At 41.1% G+C, this 16,168-nt stretch overlaps 1 protein-coding gene across 4 annotated transcripts in view; it reads left to right on the top strand.

The window, feature by feature from the left end:
- Positions 1 to 16,168, top strand: part of FARP1 (FERM, ARH/RhoGEF and pleckstrin domain protein 1) — a 201,074-nt gene that overhangs the window by 77,929 nt on the left and 106,977 nt on the right. The gene's annotated exons all lie outside the window — the stretch shown is intronic.

The following is a 16,168-nucleotide window of genomic DNA, read 5'->3' on the forward strand; positions in this document are numbered from 1 at the left end:
AACACACACTTCGTTGTCCATAAGATTTATGTAGTAGATTTTATCTATGCCTGGAATCCTTTTGTTATTAATGATTATAATTATTAGAGTGTGTGAGCCATAGCTGCCATTCCCACAGGCAGCAGTCCCTCACCCCCATCTTCACATCCTTGCAGCAGCAAACTGAGATTTCCAGGTTTCTTCATCTTCTTTTTTCCATCCCATCTTTACTTTGCCCTATCACTAGTCCTAGCTCTGCCCTATCCACTGCCCACTGTTGACTCTCAGCCCTGCCATGGGTGGTATAATGCAGTTTGCCATTGCAAACGTATTTGAAATGGTTTTCCTGGGTTATTTTCCACTTCTACCAGGGCCCAGCTATCAATTTGTGGGATAAGCAGCTATTCTTTTTCAAGTTAGACTTGGGGAGTCATTAGTTTTTTGCAAGTTGTTTTTGTGTCATGTTAGATTTTTTCAAAGATATATGCTTTTAAAGTGTTGTTTAAAAAAAGAAGGTTCTAAACAATTTCTAGTAGTCTTCCTTCAAAGGCAAACTCACAAAAAGAAAGTTCTTTAAGTTTTTGGTTTTCTCTTGTGTGGTACAACATAACTTGGGTACTCCAGACTCCTTTTGAGGGTTATGTGTCAAATTATTCTGACAATGAAAATGTCAGGGAAGATACACACACGCCCTTCAAGAGACTTGTACGTGAGACAAGTACTAAAGAAACAGTTTCTGACAGCTATGGGAAAAGTCAGGAATGGTGCTGTGGAAGAAGAAAACCATTGCAGAAGTGTTTAGCCTCTGTATGTAAGAAGTGCTGACCATTTTCCCTGTCCTTCAGGTTTCTGAGTAGAAAAATAAGCAATACTGTGAAAATCAGTGGGATAGTGGGTGCTATCTTCATTGGTGCTCATTTACCTGTTGCATTAAGGCCATACTTGGTATAGATAAACAAAATGTTGAGTTTTTTTTGAACACCAGAGGGTATCAACTGCCAGTGTTCTGTTAGCATGGTCAAATCCAGAAATACTCAGTATTTCTGTCTCCTGAACGTTGGCTGCATGTTTGGAGTTCAGATCTTGAGAGTGAGCCAACCTGGCTCCATAAATCTATTGAGGGGTCCACTTCTCCCAGACCTTTGTCTCCTGGCCCCTCTAGTGGATGTCTGTGTAGGCAGTGTATCTTTGCAGTGGGACATGGTGTGCTTTGGTGGAGTGTATTGCAAAACCTGAGAGGTAATTTTAGCTCCAACAATGGCCTTGTTTGGTGCCAATCTGATAAGAGCCATCCTGGTCTGTGGAGATCACAATCTACTTTATGCTTGGTGTGCTGTCAGTCTTTTGCATGTTAAAAATCAAATACTGTTTATATAAAGAAACAAAGTGGAAAAAATAGTTTTGTTCCTGTTGAGAACTTGTCAATTTATGTTACTAAATGTCATGTTTTTCCTGCCTGCAACCATTTTTTGCTTCGTGAGCTTGCGGGGGAAGCAGTGCACAGCATCTCGCGGAGAGGAAGCTGCTCATTCTCTGCCCTGACCTCGGAGTGTCTCCTGGCAGCCCAGCCTGGGCCTGCTTCCTATGGGTTTTCCCACTGCAGAGCCTTTCCTCTGGGGACCAATCACTCTGGGCCAGTGCAGCTTTTGCCTCAGGATGCACAAAGTCTGCTCAGTCTCTGCACAGCACGGGAGGCTTTCAGAAGCTGTTTGCTGAGTGACATCAGTGCAGTGGTTTCTCTCCTTTGATGGGGAGAGCTGAGGATGAGTTCCCAACCACAGAGATACAGCCTCTGGTGGTCTTGCCACCCACCTCCATCTCAGGGTTTGGCGGGACGTGCAGCTGCTGAGAGCCAGCTGGCCACACCTCCCACATCGTCTCCAGCCCTGGGTGGAGAAGCACTGGTGGCACAAAGCAGAGGAGAACAAGAACAGCAATGCAGAAGGTACGCGTGCAGTCAGGGTTTCCTGGGTACCCTAGCCAGGCCCTAGGCTGCAGTCTTATTAAACCCAAATTCTCTTAATCCTTCAGCTCATGCTGCTGTATCTATAAAGCACCATTGCCTATTCATGAGAAGAAAAGCCTTCAAAATCTTATTTGCACACTTAAAGTCACTTCAACCCAGCAGTGTGCAGATGCTCTTGCCTACTCCCCCACTACTCTGAGGTGTAGCCTGTTTCTGCTTGTGCTGCAGAAACAGCTGGTGAGGAGGTCTCATGCTTTTGCTTCATCATTTAGTAATTAAAGGCTAATCTTACAGCTGCCTTAAATGGCAGAATGGAAGCTAGCTCTGCCATCCTCTGATTTTTTTTTAATTAAATAGATTACAGTGCAGCATGCCTTGAAAATCCCCTTTTCAAATGTCTTCTTTGCTCTTTGCTTAATGCGTATCCTGTGGTCTTACTGCAGGTTGATGCACTCACAGCTTTAGATCTTTATATGATACATGAGAATATTTTACCAGTGTGAAGGAATGACATCAGTGTTACAGATCTGGTAATTTAGAGTCTCAAATTGCATTTGTGTCAGTAAGAGCACAGTATTTCCTCCACGCCCCTAAGGAAGAGGAAATTAAATTGAGAAGTCTTTACATTCAAATATTAAAAGATGGTAAAAGGGCTACGTGAATTGCCTTAAAAAAATAAATAATACATCCAGTCCTTTCGCATATAACTGAGCATAATTATTTAGGTATCCAAACCCATTTCTTGTTGGACAAAAACTGCAGGATGAAGCTTTACAGTCCCTTGTTGAAAGTCTGCCACAGCATCAAGGTGTGATGTGATGAAATCAAGACAAGGAGCATGTAACGTGGCCTTTCTCTTTTCTTGTTTGGGGGAATGTTTGGTGCAGTCTATTCACCCCTCCACACCAAGAATAAATTGTCAGCCGTTTCTTAGTCTGCTGAGTGCAATTGATCTCACAGCAGTGTGTGGTGTTTCATTATTTTCTTCAGTATTCTTAAGAAGGTCTGTAGGAGAGGTGGATTTACCATAATGGCGGCTAAGTAGTTTAACTTAATCCTGAATAAACAAAAATATGCTCTCACCAAGGACCTGGCATCTGGGACTGTCAGCATTTATTACTGCAAGGTTCAGAAGAGATAAAATTATCATTAGCCTTCAAAGAAAGACCGTGGATATGTTTTGAAAGGCATGTACTTCAAAGCACAAACTAGCCTCTTAGAGAAGCTAGTTTAGATACTTAGATGCCTGTATCAGTAATGACACAAGCAAAATGCTCATCTCTTCACTTGATTTGTGCTTCAGAGCTCTCATTTTACGTATTTGCGGTCCTTCCCCATGGGCCAAGGCTGGAATAGGTGTGTTTACTATTGCACATATGTGCATTTACAATTGTGTGAGTTTGTACTCAAAGGTTTTATCTACGGCTTCTGCTGAAATGTCTCCGTGAGGGAAACTGTATTTAGTAATTAAGTGAGGTTTGGTGGGGTCTGGCCATCTGGCAGCATGCTGCTGTGGATAAGCAGGCTGGGGTGCAGTGCCCATGGACTGCCAGGTCCAGGGGACTGGGTTTAGTGTCATTATTAACAGATGCTTGCATGAAATACCAGGGTCTGGGATCATTCAAGCTTTTGGACCATCAGTTGTAAACCTGTATCCATCAAAAGCCCTGGACCCACAACTACACATTTTGTTTATTGCAATAAGGTGTTGGGTTTTTACGTTGTTCTTGTTAGTGGTTTAAATAGTGACATCAAACCTAGATTTCATTCTTAAGAAAGGAATTGTAGCAAATTGCATAAGTATTTGAAAGTGAATTTGTAATAAAATAATAGGTTTAAAATTTACTCTTAATATTTCTTTGAGGGGAAACCCTAGCCCACGACAACACTTGGATTTCAGTGAGTGGACTAATACTCCTTGTAAGCTTGGGCTTAAGAGTCATCACTGCAGTTCCAGTGAGAGGGAAAATGTTTTCTGAAGGAAACTCTCTTCCTCCAACTCATCCAAGCTCCCTCTTTTACAGCAAAGCTAAAACTTTTGGGACTCAGCTAGGAGCACTTGTGCAGAAGGATTGTCGGCTGCTGATGTGCATGCTGCAGCCTGGTTCAAAAAGGCTGCTCTCTGTGTTTTACATAGGAAAGCCAAATACTCAGTGGAACTTAATGCCATCCCAAAGTCTCATCTCCTATTCATAGCTGTCTTTCCCTAAAAGAAACATGATAGATGGATGGATAGACAGACAGATAGACAAGACATCTGAAAGCAATTCCATCCTTCTGAAAGGCTGGAGAGATGTGTGATACATTCAAACTGTATCTTCACAGCAAAGTTTCCCAGTTATGTATTAGGTGAATGAGCTCTGGAAGATTCAAGTTATCCACAAGAGGGAAGGATGACTTTCTAGTCAAGCTTGTCATGAACAACTATGCTTGATAGAGTGGAAAGTATTTTTATTACAAATTCTTCCAAGATTAGGTATTAGGGGTTTTTTGAGAGAGTATCTGTAGCAGGAGTGTGGGCACTGAAAAATGGCTTGAACTCAAAAATGTCTCACTGCATCAGTGGACTTTGGTTCTTGCTTTCCTATTAAATTGAAATTAAAATTTGTTTCTGAATCACCTCTTTCAAAGAATGACCATAGAACAGACATTGAATTGAGCAGATCAGAACAATTTGGATAAAACGTTTGGAAACTGAAATTTCCTCCCAACATCTGAGAGCTCTCCAGTCTGCATTGCTTCTGTTTTCTTCTTGCTCACAGTTGGCAGTACCTTATGCCTGGGGTAGTTGAATTAAAGTCAATAGGCTAGATTATGTCCTGAGGACTTGACCCACAGTAACTGTGACATGTTGCTGAGCAACCTTGCAGGGCTCCCAAGGAATGAGCTGTGCTCAGGGAGCCACAATTTACTCTTTTTTTTTTTCCAAGGGTTTTAGCAGTTTGTTGCCAGTAAACTTCTACTTAGCTTTGTTCCAGTTCTTGCACAGTTCTAAACCTTAACCGTCCTCCAGCTACCTGTCCTAGGAGAAGCAAATGGGGACCTGTTTCCTGGCCCCCCACACACTTACATTCCAGCAAGCAGCTACTTACAGGTCTTGTTTAGAAGCTCACCACATCAAAATGAATCTTGACATTAGTTGTAAAGACAAATTACAGACTGGGTTAATGTTATGATAAAAACCAGACTTTTTTTTTTTTCCCCATGCCTACCAAGGCAAGCAACTTTTTAGCTTTCCTTTGAGCAAGTTATTTGCATCAAGTTCATATTCTGTGGTTCTTTCTGTTATGAGCTGAAAAGAGCCAGTTCTTTCAAGGCCAGATGTACTGCTGAGCTTTGTGAGGGAAATAATTATTTTCAGAACAAAGTGACTTTTTTCAGATCAGTGTGTCTGCAGGGGAAGTGGAGCTACTCCAATTTAGTTTATTTTTCAATAACTCTTCCTATTAACATCTCCATATCCAGTCCAGCATTTTCAGGAGTTGTGCCACCACCATCTAAACTGGATGCTTATCAGAACAGTTTATAGAGCAAACCCACACCACAATTAGAGAATAATGACATAAATTGTCATTCAGACTTAGGGTATGTAAGAGGTGTTTATCCCCAGGAACAAATCAGTATTGTAAAGAGCTTACAGGGAAATCTTTTAATTTCCACAAATAACAAGCAAAAAATTTTAAGCCTTTCTTATAGAATCATAGAATATCCTGTGTGGGAAGGGACCTAGAAAGGTCACTGAATCCAGGTCCTGGTTCTGCACAAGGAGATGCTTGGACAGAACTGGTAGGCTGAGAAACAGTGTGGCAATGGGGCCGTAAATGTTTTAAAATAATCTTGCTGCAAACCCATGGTGCATGCTATTAATGTTCAGAGGGGGAAACAAGCCTCTGTAATATTAATGTTCTTACTGTTTATGTGAACTCTATCTGTTAGGATCTACAGGTAGTGACTGCTGTGAAGCTGCTTTTTCCTTTTGTTGATGCACAGCATTTCATGTCTCCTGTCTCTCTGTAAGCTGCATAAACTTGCAAGAGGTATGCTAGCTTGTAAGAGTTTTTTAAATAGCTGTTTTGCTATTGGATATAAAATTTGCGCTTGCAAAAGGTGAAATCTCTCCACTGCTGTCTTTGTCCTGAGAAGCAGTTCCAGTAAACTGCTCCAGATGTGACTAAGTAGTCTTGGGGGTCTTCTGTATTTGAATTTTACTTGATAGCACACTTTTTGTAGGTATTAGGTAAGTCACCTGTTGGGAAGGTGCAGAAGGGATCTCGGGAAGAGCCTTTCCCAAAGAAAGATTAGGAATGTATAAATGGGAAGTCAGGAGGCTTTTTGTTTAGTGGTGCTAGAATTTCAAATTATGGCTTAGTCTGCTCACTTTTTCTTTGCAAAACCTTTTTGTGCTTCTTGAATTCAGTAAAGGGGAAACAAATAGAAAACTGAATGAAATGAAATTACGGAAAAGACACAAAGGGACATTTTAGGCCCTGACATTGGCAAATTTATCTACACAGTAGAGGAAAGGACTGCAGAAGCACTGATAGCAGAAATGAGCTGTAACTAGCCAGCTCCATTGAGGGAGGACTTGGGGGTTTCCTTCCCCTCCTCAAATTGCCTGGAGCTGAGCATGTGGGAGCTGTTGCTCACTGCTCTGATCTCCCACTGAGGCACCACTGGTTTTGTTCCTTATGAACTATGGACTGCTGAGAGCCTGTTAAGCAGCTGGCTGTTAATCATTATGGACTCTTACCAGGTTTGGGTTTGGGAACCTGTAAATAATCAAACTGGGGTTACCTTTAGCTGTGTCTATCTGTTGGTCAGTCATCCCCAGTGTCACACAGAAAATGGGGAGCAGCTGGCTCACATTTCATAGCAAGCTGCTGTCTCATTCCATGCATGTCTGCTATACAGTGCTTAAGCAGGGAGACTGGTGTCTTCTTAAATGAGTGTAGTATTAAAGGAGAGTGTGTGTGTGTGTGTGTGTGTAGTGGGAACAGGGCAAGAGATGACATTCAGTGCTCAACTTGAGAATCTGTTTAGTCAGTCCTAACTTAGTCGATCCTACTACTAGTACACTTCAGCAAAATACTTGGAAAAAAAGCCTGTTTGCAGGCTCTTTACTATTGTGTTGCTTCTATACTATGTTCCCATCACCATTACAGTCTGTAGAACAAAAAGCCAACATGACATGGTGCTGGATTACAATTAATAGTCAGATAAGCAAAAACTGCAAGTGTGGTTCTTCCATCAAGACATTTAGTGTGCTCCATTAATCCATCATCAGGAAAATGCCAGGCAGGTCTCAGAAGACATTACCACATCTGAATTTGGCATTAAGAGAAATGCTGCTGGAGTGTAGTGGCTGGATTTGGTGCACGGCACTGGAGAAGATAGCTGAATAATTTGCAGATGTCTCAGAAAAGAGCTGCAAGAATGAATAAGGGAAAATAAAAAAAAATTCACTGCAGATGAAAGGAAATATTTGCAGAGAGAAAACTTGAAGTGGTGTTTGGGTTAGGGTAATAGAGGAAACACCATAATATGAAGCATTCTACTGCAGTGAAGGAGAGGCAGTGCTGACGTGCAGGTGAAGTACAAGCAGCAGATGGACCTCTCCTAAACGTTATAGAGGGATTACTCAACAGCAGGATCAGAGGTAAAAATGAGGATTTGGGACACCTGTTGAAAGAAGCTGCAATTGGAAGTTGTTCCAGCCACCCATCACAACTTTTCCTTATGCTTCTTAGAAACTTATTCTCATCACTCTGAAGCAAACCAGACCTTTTCCAACCAGTGTCAGTGTATCAGAAGTTCACAATTGCTTCCATAAATTTTACTCCATATTTGCTTGGCACAACTCCTCTGGGTTGTCTGGCTTCTGCAAGCTTAAAATAATTAATTGGTTTCTTGCTTCTAAGACTTCAGTCAAGCTGAGATTCACTGATTTGTGATGCCACCAGATACTGGAGTGTGACTCCATCTGCTCTCCATGCAGAGGAGACATAAAGGAAAGTACTAAGTTAAAAGCTTGGCAGCTGAAGAAATATTGGCAGCTGAAGCTTCCTTGGTGGTATTTCTTCTCATGTCCATTCTTTCATGTATGTAGGTCCTTTCTCTTTTCTGTCAGACTTGGAACATTTCAGAGAAGATAAACTGGAGGAGCAAAATAAGCACAAAGTAAAAGTAGCTGAATTTACACAGTTTGCAGAATGATATAAGGGTTTTTTTGGCCATATTGGCTGGAAGCAGATGGTGAGTGTCCCTCTGAAATCTGCTTCTGGCTGTTAGATTTGGAGACCTTTCTTGATGGCCAGTGTTTGGGGATTTTTTTTATCAGAAGATGATTTGGTAAGCTGCTGTCTCCTACTCACATACAATAGAGTATGCATATCAGCATGGTGTCTAATCATGCCTTACTACAGATTTGTTGGTATCCTGGCAGTCTCTCCTAAGAGACTGCCCACACAGTTTGTTAACAAAAGAAAAAACTGCATAAAGTAGTAGAGATACTTACATCTAAGGGTGAGAGGAAGCAGATGTTTCTGGTGCAGCCATTACAAATTTTTTTCTGATTAAGGTAATTCTTGACACTACATTACTGCAAAATTTTAGTTTTGCTTAGCTTTTTCTGCATTTCCAGAGAGATGGGGAGAGAGTTGTGTTTTATTGGCATCTCCCCTGTGATTTTGCCACAGAAGCATTTTATAAGTTACATGTATTTTCCTTCCACTGTCTAAGATATAGATGTATTGGTTTGTCTGTGCAAAGGTCCAAATTAAAACATCTCTGAAGCAGAAGAGGATTATTCTGCTCTGTTTTTAAAGCTGTGGTGCAGGAGGATTTCAAGGGCATTATCACCTTCATCATTTATAAACCTCTCCCCTCTGGAGAAGATAACTTTAGAGGAAGACTTTTACTCTAATAAAATAAAAGATACCACTTTATCTTGTATTGCTTTTTAATGGTTCCTATTAATCTGGTGACATTTTAGGAATTCTGCCTTTTTTGGCCTATTATTCTTAGCGAATGCATTTCAAACTCAGGCCAGTCTTAATGCAAACTAATCTTATGTGTAGAGCGAGTCCTTGCCTTAAACTTCTGAATGAAGTCCAGCTATGAATGACACAGTATGTTTCTCTACTTATATTACTCAGTATGAAAATAAATATAGTAATTTAGTTATCTCTATGTTGAGTTGATCAACGGTGTGATATTTAAGAATTAATAAAATACAACCTACTTAATTAATTGCATCCTGTTACTTCAGTAATAACCATGGATAACAATTGTCATTTCTCTATAGTTCTTATATACAAAAGACAAATGGAAGTTTTTATCATTTGTCATTGCTAGAATTTGCAGTACAATAGTATGTACATTAGTGGAGGAAGGAGTGGAAAGGCAGGTTTTAATTTCAACTTTCCATGTTGCACCAGGATAACATAACACTGCTTGTAGTTCAGTGTAGGGCCCAGAAGAGACTTCATGTGAACATAAATACAGCAAAAAATCATAGCTGTCCCGTGCAGGAATGCTCCTAAAGACACAGTTCACAAAAAAAAAAAAAAAAAAAAAGTTTGAAATTAAGTACTGCTTTACAAGCTCTGTACAATGTAATTGGCATCAGTGGGAGTTTGTGTGCCAATATAACTGGATGTGAGATTAAAAATATTACTTGTGTGTGTAGAGCACCTAGTGACTGGGAAGAGGCAGTCTTGTGGCCAAGTTTTTATGTACTGGAAAATTGCAGTCTTAAAACCACTGAAGGGACTTACTCAAGCAGCTGAAGAAGTGAAGCAAGCAGAATGTGACTTTCACGATAGTTTGTGTTCAAGCTGAGCAAACTTGCAGAGCTCATTTGAAAATAAATTCCTGAACACTCCTTTAAGCCCCAAAAATTTAGCATGAGGCCCAACCTTTCTCTCCAGTAAAACCTTTCCATCTTTACCAGAGTACTTGCAAAATTGACTTTCCTACTCTTTTCTATAAAACAGACACACTAAAGTACAACTGAGCAAGGTGTGAGTGACTCTGTAGATACCTCTAGATACAATATGGTAACCACACTTTTGATCTGGAAGCTAATCAGGTGTTTGTGAGTTAGGGTAAAAGTACACTCCGGTTAATTAGGAAGAGAATGGATTTTTAAATTAATAATGGCCCACAATTAGCATACATCTAGTGTAAGATCTAGCCATAATTTTTAAAGGATTGTTTGCTGAAGTGAAAAGTTGTAAAGGAAGAAGAAGGTGTGGTGATTGAAACCTTAAAGTAGTGTCATCCTGCAATTCCCCCTTTATCTGTTGTACATTTCAGAAGCATTGCCTTTACCTATTAGCTTGTACATTAAACCCTCTGCCCTCAGTGTTACAGATTAGCTACTACTTGAGACTGGAAAAACACAGAAGCAAAAGAAACCAGAAGAATCTGCTGTTTTCACTTTACACAGTGTGAGTTATGATGTATGTAGGATGTCTGCATTGTTTAATACTTTCTGCATTACTGTAAGCAGAGTCATCTTACAGGAGCAAGAGCACGTCTGTGCTGTGTCCCACAGCCCAGTACAGCCCAGTGAGATGGGGAAACAGCAGCAGCACTGACTGGGGCAGTAGTTCCTACTCTGTGTAAAAGGAGGTGTCCTCCTCACAGAGAGTATCAGCCCACACCTCTGTGCTCCCAGTGGCACATCTCTGCTGGTGCCCTAATTAGCTGGGCTGTCATGTAGGTGTCACACAGACACATCTTTATCTTGAATTGGCAATGACTAAAGTCACTGTTTCCCAGTCATACAGGAAAATAAAAAGGCAATTCAGCTCCCATGGTAGGTTTGCTTGTTGGCTCCTACAGGGTCCCTAATCCTGAGAGTTAGTGTAGCTCCCACCTACTTAGTTCATGCAAGAAGCTGCCTTAACTTCCTTTATATTTCATGTGAACAGGCTGCTGCTAGTCTCAAATGCTAGATGTGATACTGGCAGTTCAGGCTGAGCAGCTCTTTGCTCTTTTGGTAATGACTTAATTTTGATATTTATGAATTTGGATGTGGTGACTAGTTCCCACAATGATTTTGATTACATGAACTACTCACCTTGGGAATGTGCTTCCCCAAAAAGTTAGCTTTCTGTGCAGTCCTGCTGTATCAAAGTCTTGATCTTTCCTAGGTGCCACTGTGCATGAACAACACTTTTGGTCCTGTTAGGATGGGGAAGGGAAACCGCCGATTGCACAAATAACAAGTTGAGGTGAGGTGATACTAAGAAAATGAAGTTAGTTTGTTTCTCAGAAGGTGGTTTCCTAAACTTATGCATCTAAACAATAAAATTAATATGCCTGTTTGTTCTGGATGTTCCTCCCCCAATGTAGTTAAGTACCTGTAGCTCTCACTGCTTTCACTGACAATTGATTCTGATATTGCTTTAGTTTTATGTGAATTTTGAATTCCAAACTAAGATACCTTCTGAAATTTTGTCTGAGTTTCTTTGATTTTACTGCATCTTTCCTACTTTTCTTACACCTTCTTTATAGGAGGTACTTCTACAAAACAGGCGGCCTTTCTGTGCTGAAAACTGAGTTTTTTTCCCTCAGCACACTATTGAAATTTCCTTTTGTTCTGTGTTTTGTCCCTGCAACAATTCCAATAGAAGGTACAGGCACTGCACTTTTGACTTTTACAGTCTTGCAGTAATGCCATTGCTTTGGGGCATGTTGTGAAAAGCTTACCACATCCTTGTTCAGTGCCTGGATCTGCATTCCCACAGCAGAGAGACAGACATTCACTCCAAGTGTAAGCTTTGGTCTGGTGTTTAAATATAGCTCAAATATTCAGGGAGATTTTTCCCTTCTCATGCCCTCCTACCCTTGAGCAAATCTATTTTATGGTGTTGTTTTCCAGATGTTCTTGTGAAAAGCAGAGGAGAATCACTGGGGTTTTCATGATGGGAGATAAGTTGTGGGGTTTTTTTCCATTAGCTCTGCTGGGCAATCTGAAGTGTGAGGTCTCAAAAAGTTAGATGTGCTTCAAAACTGGGATGAAGGAGAGGAGACAAATATTCCATCAGTAATAGAATTTCTTGATGTCACTGGCTTGTTCTGTAAACTTTTTTTTATTACTCCTGTTCTCCATACAACCAATAACCACTGATGCAAAGGTGAAATCTATAAGAATGAAAGATCTGTAGCCTTTGCATAGGTCATTTCACATTCTGGGTTTGCAATTGAATTTGTATGTATAGCTAAATATAAATGTGAAGGTTTAGTTATGCCAGTCCTGAGACCCTAAGGCATGAATCCAAACCTAGGAGTTCAGTGGCAGGCTGCAAGCATCACGAGTTGTTCTGCTGTCTCTGAGGTCTTTGCAGGGAGCAGTGGAATACTAATGATGGAAACAGGACAAATCCCTCCAGAGTCGAAGTGTTCTTCAGTTCCCTTTCCAGCAATTTCACTCTTTGAAAAACTGCACCCTTTCCTTTTGGACATGCCCTGGTTGTCAGAAGAATACTTCTAAGATAATACTCCTGCTACCTGGCTTGTTCCTCCCTGCAGTTAGAAGGGATGTAATGATAGTGCTCACCTGCACTATCCTGGCTCCTTTCTTTTGCTGCCTCACAGATTTTTACAGAGACTGAATCATGCGCTGTTAAGTCTTGAGTTTGTCTCTGACTGTGTCTGTTTGCTAGGATCATTGAAGAAATATTCCTGGTGGTATTCCACAACATTAGAATTTGAGTTGATACATTTTTTTTCTTGCCTTTTTAAGGTCAGAAAGATGTGCCAAGCACCTTTCAAAACAGATAAGGCCATGCAAGGCTTCACAGTCTGTTTTTTACCATAGTTACAATAGGTCAGAAATAAAATATTTGCTCAGAAGAGAGTGGAAGGATGGCCCTGACTTACCAGTGTACATTTTTAGCTTATTAAAAAATTTAGGATATATGCATTTGACTCTCTTTTTGTGTGGATGCTGTGTTAAAAGAGTCATCCAAGAGTCTTTGCCAAAATGAGCACTGTCTACATGAAAAGAAAAGGATAAAGCAGAAGTTGAGAGAAATGAGCATGTTGGATGTTGCAGATGGAATTAATAATGGAACCATGTTGGTATTAAGGTGCATAATTTATGTTTGACCTGTAAGAATTTCAGCACTGAATCTTCACAGTTTCTAAAGAGCTTTCAAGATTTCCCTTTATTTCCTCAGGAACTTGCAGTTTGCAGCAGCATGTGGGAAATGTGGAGTAGCTGTTTTTGTGGCTCTTCACTATATGTTCCCAGAACAGCTTTCATGAAAATGAGGATTTCTGCAATGAATTCAGTAGTGGCTTTCCTTCTGTCATTTCCAAAGTTCTAAGTATTTTCCAAGTGAAGTGGTAACCTAAGTCAGATAAATGCTTCTTCCTTTGGTTCTGACCCTAAGAGGTTCAGATTATGTTATATGTTATGTTATATGTTATGTGCCATTCATTTCCACTGACTCCAAGAGGGAGCAGAGAGTGCACAGGATCTTGCCAATTCTGGCCTTTAAATTGCAAATGAGTGTGGTGTTTTTGATATTCAACACTCAGGGATACCCTTCTTTTTACAGAGTTGCTAATTACGTGGTTCATTAAAAGTAGTACTATATTGCTATGAATGAGAGTTAAGCCTTCCTTTCAAACCTAATGCTAAACTTCCCAAAAGAACAGTAACCTGATGTCAACCACCTGCTGATTTTACACCCAACTCATGTGAAAATCGGTGGTTTCAGAAAGGCTCCCCACCTTTTATAAACTGTATTTGATGTAGCACCTCTGACACCACAGTTTAAGTGCTTGACTTACTTAACAATTCAGATTTCTGACGTTTCATATGGTGGGATTGGTAGATACTAAAAGACTTGGAAGGTGATGGTGAAACACCACCTTCATTCTCTTCCTGTGTGTTCTGATAAATTTGAATCTCTACTTCCCTCTAGCTGCTGTTCTGTCTCTGTGTCCTTATTGTTGTGGGGCCAGCAGAACTTTTAGGTTTTTTTCTCACTTGCATGCTAGGTGCTTCTCCCTGTAGCAGTGTCTTGCCACCTGCTATGCCTGCTTCTGCCTCAGTCACACAGCTATTGATGTTAAACAGGCATAACTCCCAGCTGCTTTGCTTTGACCACCATGCTGTGCTCTTTCAGCATAGCAGCAGCTGTGCCATTTCGGCCTCTTGATAATTCCATACTGTAGCTCCTTAACTACACCTCAGAGCATTCAGTTTACCTCAGACTCTAAAATATGGCTTGGCATGGATACATGCTTGGCTGAATATCCATGAAGGTATTTTTGCAGCCCTGAGAAGCCAAGAGTAATCCTAGGCTCTGTAAAATTAGTGTATTAGGTCCGTGCACACAGCATGTAAAGACTCTCAGATGTTCCTGGTGAGGTGAATTCCCATGTACCTCAGAGGGTTTTTGTCAGAACACTGCCAGAGTGATTTGCAAGAGTGAGAACTGATCATGCAAACCCTGTTTGGCAGAAAATAACGGTGGTAGTGCAGGTAATCTCACATAGCTGGTATTTAGATAATTTCAGCTCTGCTGCATGGTTGCAGCAGAGAACTAAATCTCTTAGTTGTTTTAGGTGGAGGACAGAACTTCCATGAGTTCAGCCACTGGATCAGTTGATACACTAGGTATGATTTATTTTCTGCTAGCTTAACGGCCTAATTTTCTTTTAGTTGCAAATAAAATGTGCTTAAAATAAGCCTAAAGATTGTCAAAGAGTCATATGGGGCTGCCTATTTACAACAGTGAAGTAGGCTATGCCTTATTAACACTATCAAAGTTGCAGAACAGTAAGCAAGAACATCAGAGTGGTTCAAAATTTATTGTGTAATTTCTAGATTCCTCTGCTGCTAAAAATGGTTCTAAGACTCAATGAAGGCTTCACAGATTGATGAAAATGTGAGCCTATTTGGTACATGGCCATTAGGTGGAATATGATTAATATTGCTACCAGTCCTTAGTACAGCAGTGGCCCGCTAAGTTTAAAAAATATTGAACAAATTAGTCTGTTAATTTGCACTCTTGGTGGAAGATTTGAGACATGATATGTAAGTGTATGTACTGTAAGTACCATGCAAATTTTCTCTCACCATCTCACATTTGGTCCCTCTGGATTAATGGCAGTGCAGCATGAGGAAATCTGCGCTCTTTCTCTCTCTTTTGTTATTAAGTGACTGGGGTTTATGAAGTCTGCCCTGCTCTGTACTTGCCTAAAACCTTCCAAACTGGCTTTTCTTTAGCACAGCATCACAGCCATGTAGTTCCAACTCTGTCCTGGTGCTCAGTGATCAAGTACAACTGATAATCCTTTTAAAGTTTGAAAGCATCTTCCTCTTTGCCAGTGGGCTGGATGTTTACTTTTGTGGGTTCAAGTTTTTGGCCTCCTAGAGAGGTGTGCTTGAGGAAACAGGCACCTGGGGTAGTTTGTGCTGCCAGGTCCTGCCCCAGGGAGGAGATACAGGAGCCCAGGTGCCTCCTCTGCTGCAGGCCAAGTGAGGATTTAAGTGAATATGTGAAAATACCTGCTGTTCTAGGGACTGGAAAAGTGTCCCAGACACTGCATGGTTTCAGGCATGCCTGCTTTGATATGCCAGCTCTGACCTTGAGAGCAGCGAGAGGAAAGGTTGTGGGATGTGCCGGGATCCAGCTCCCCAGGAGATCAGGAGCACAAATGAGCCCAGCTCCTTTCATGGCTGCTGGGTGAGTCATGCATTAGAATAGATGGCATTTTCAACTCTTGCAGCCCTGAGTTTCCTACAGTGATGAGATCCTGGGTTCAGTGGCAGAGCTTCTGTGTCTCTCCACAGCAAGAAACCCAGGTATGTGTCCTGGTGCATGTGGGCTAAACTGTTAAAACATTGCACGTGTTAAAACACTGACCCATGTTAAAAGGAAAACAGCCTGGCATGGTGGTCTGCAAAAGCACTGTATAAGAACAGCTCTTTTTTTTTTTGAGATCTGAGGCTGTGACTTGAGGGAGTATGCTCTGTGCTGTGCTCATGGGAACTGAGCAGGGCCAGGGTTCCAGCGGTGTTCCCACTCCCCTGCACGCTGGCAGCATGACTGCCCATGGCTGATGCTCAGCCCTGCTTCCCACAGAAGCATGGCTTGATCTCCCCTCATCCTCCCCAATTGTTTGCCTTGCTCTGATTTTAAAAAATGAACAACACAACTGTTCTAATCAAAAAAATAACACTTCCTTTTCCTCCTA

This window comes from Molothrus aeneus, chromosome 2, assembly GCF_037042795.1.
Source record: "Molothrus aeneus isolate 106 chromosome 2, BPBGC_Maene_1.0, whole genome shotgun sequence".
NCBI lineage: Eukaryota > Metazoa > Chordata > Aves > Passeriformes > Icteridae > Molothrus > Molothrus aeneus.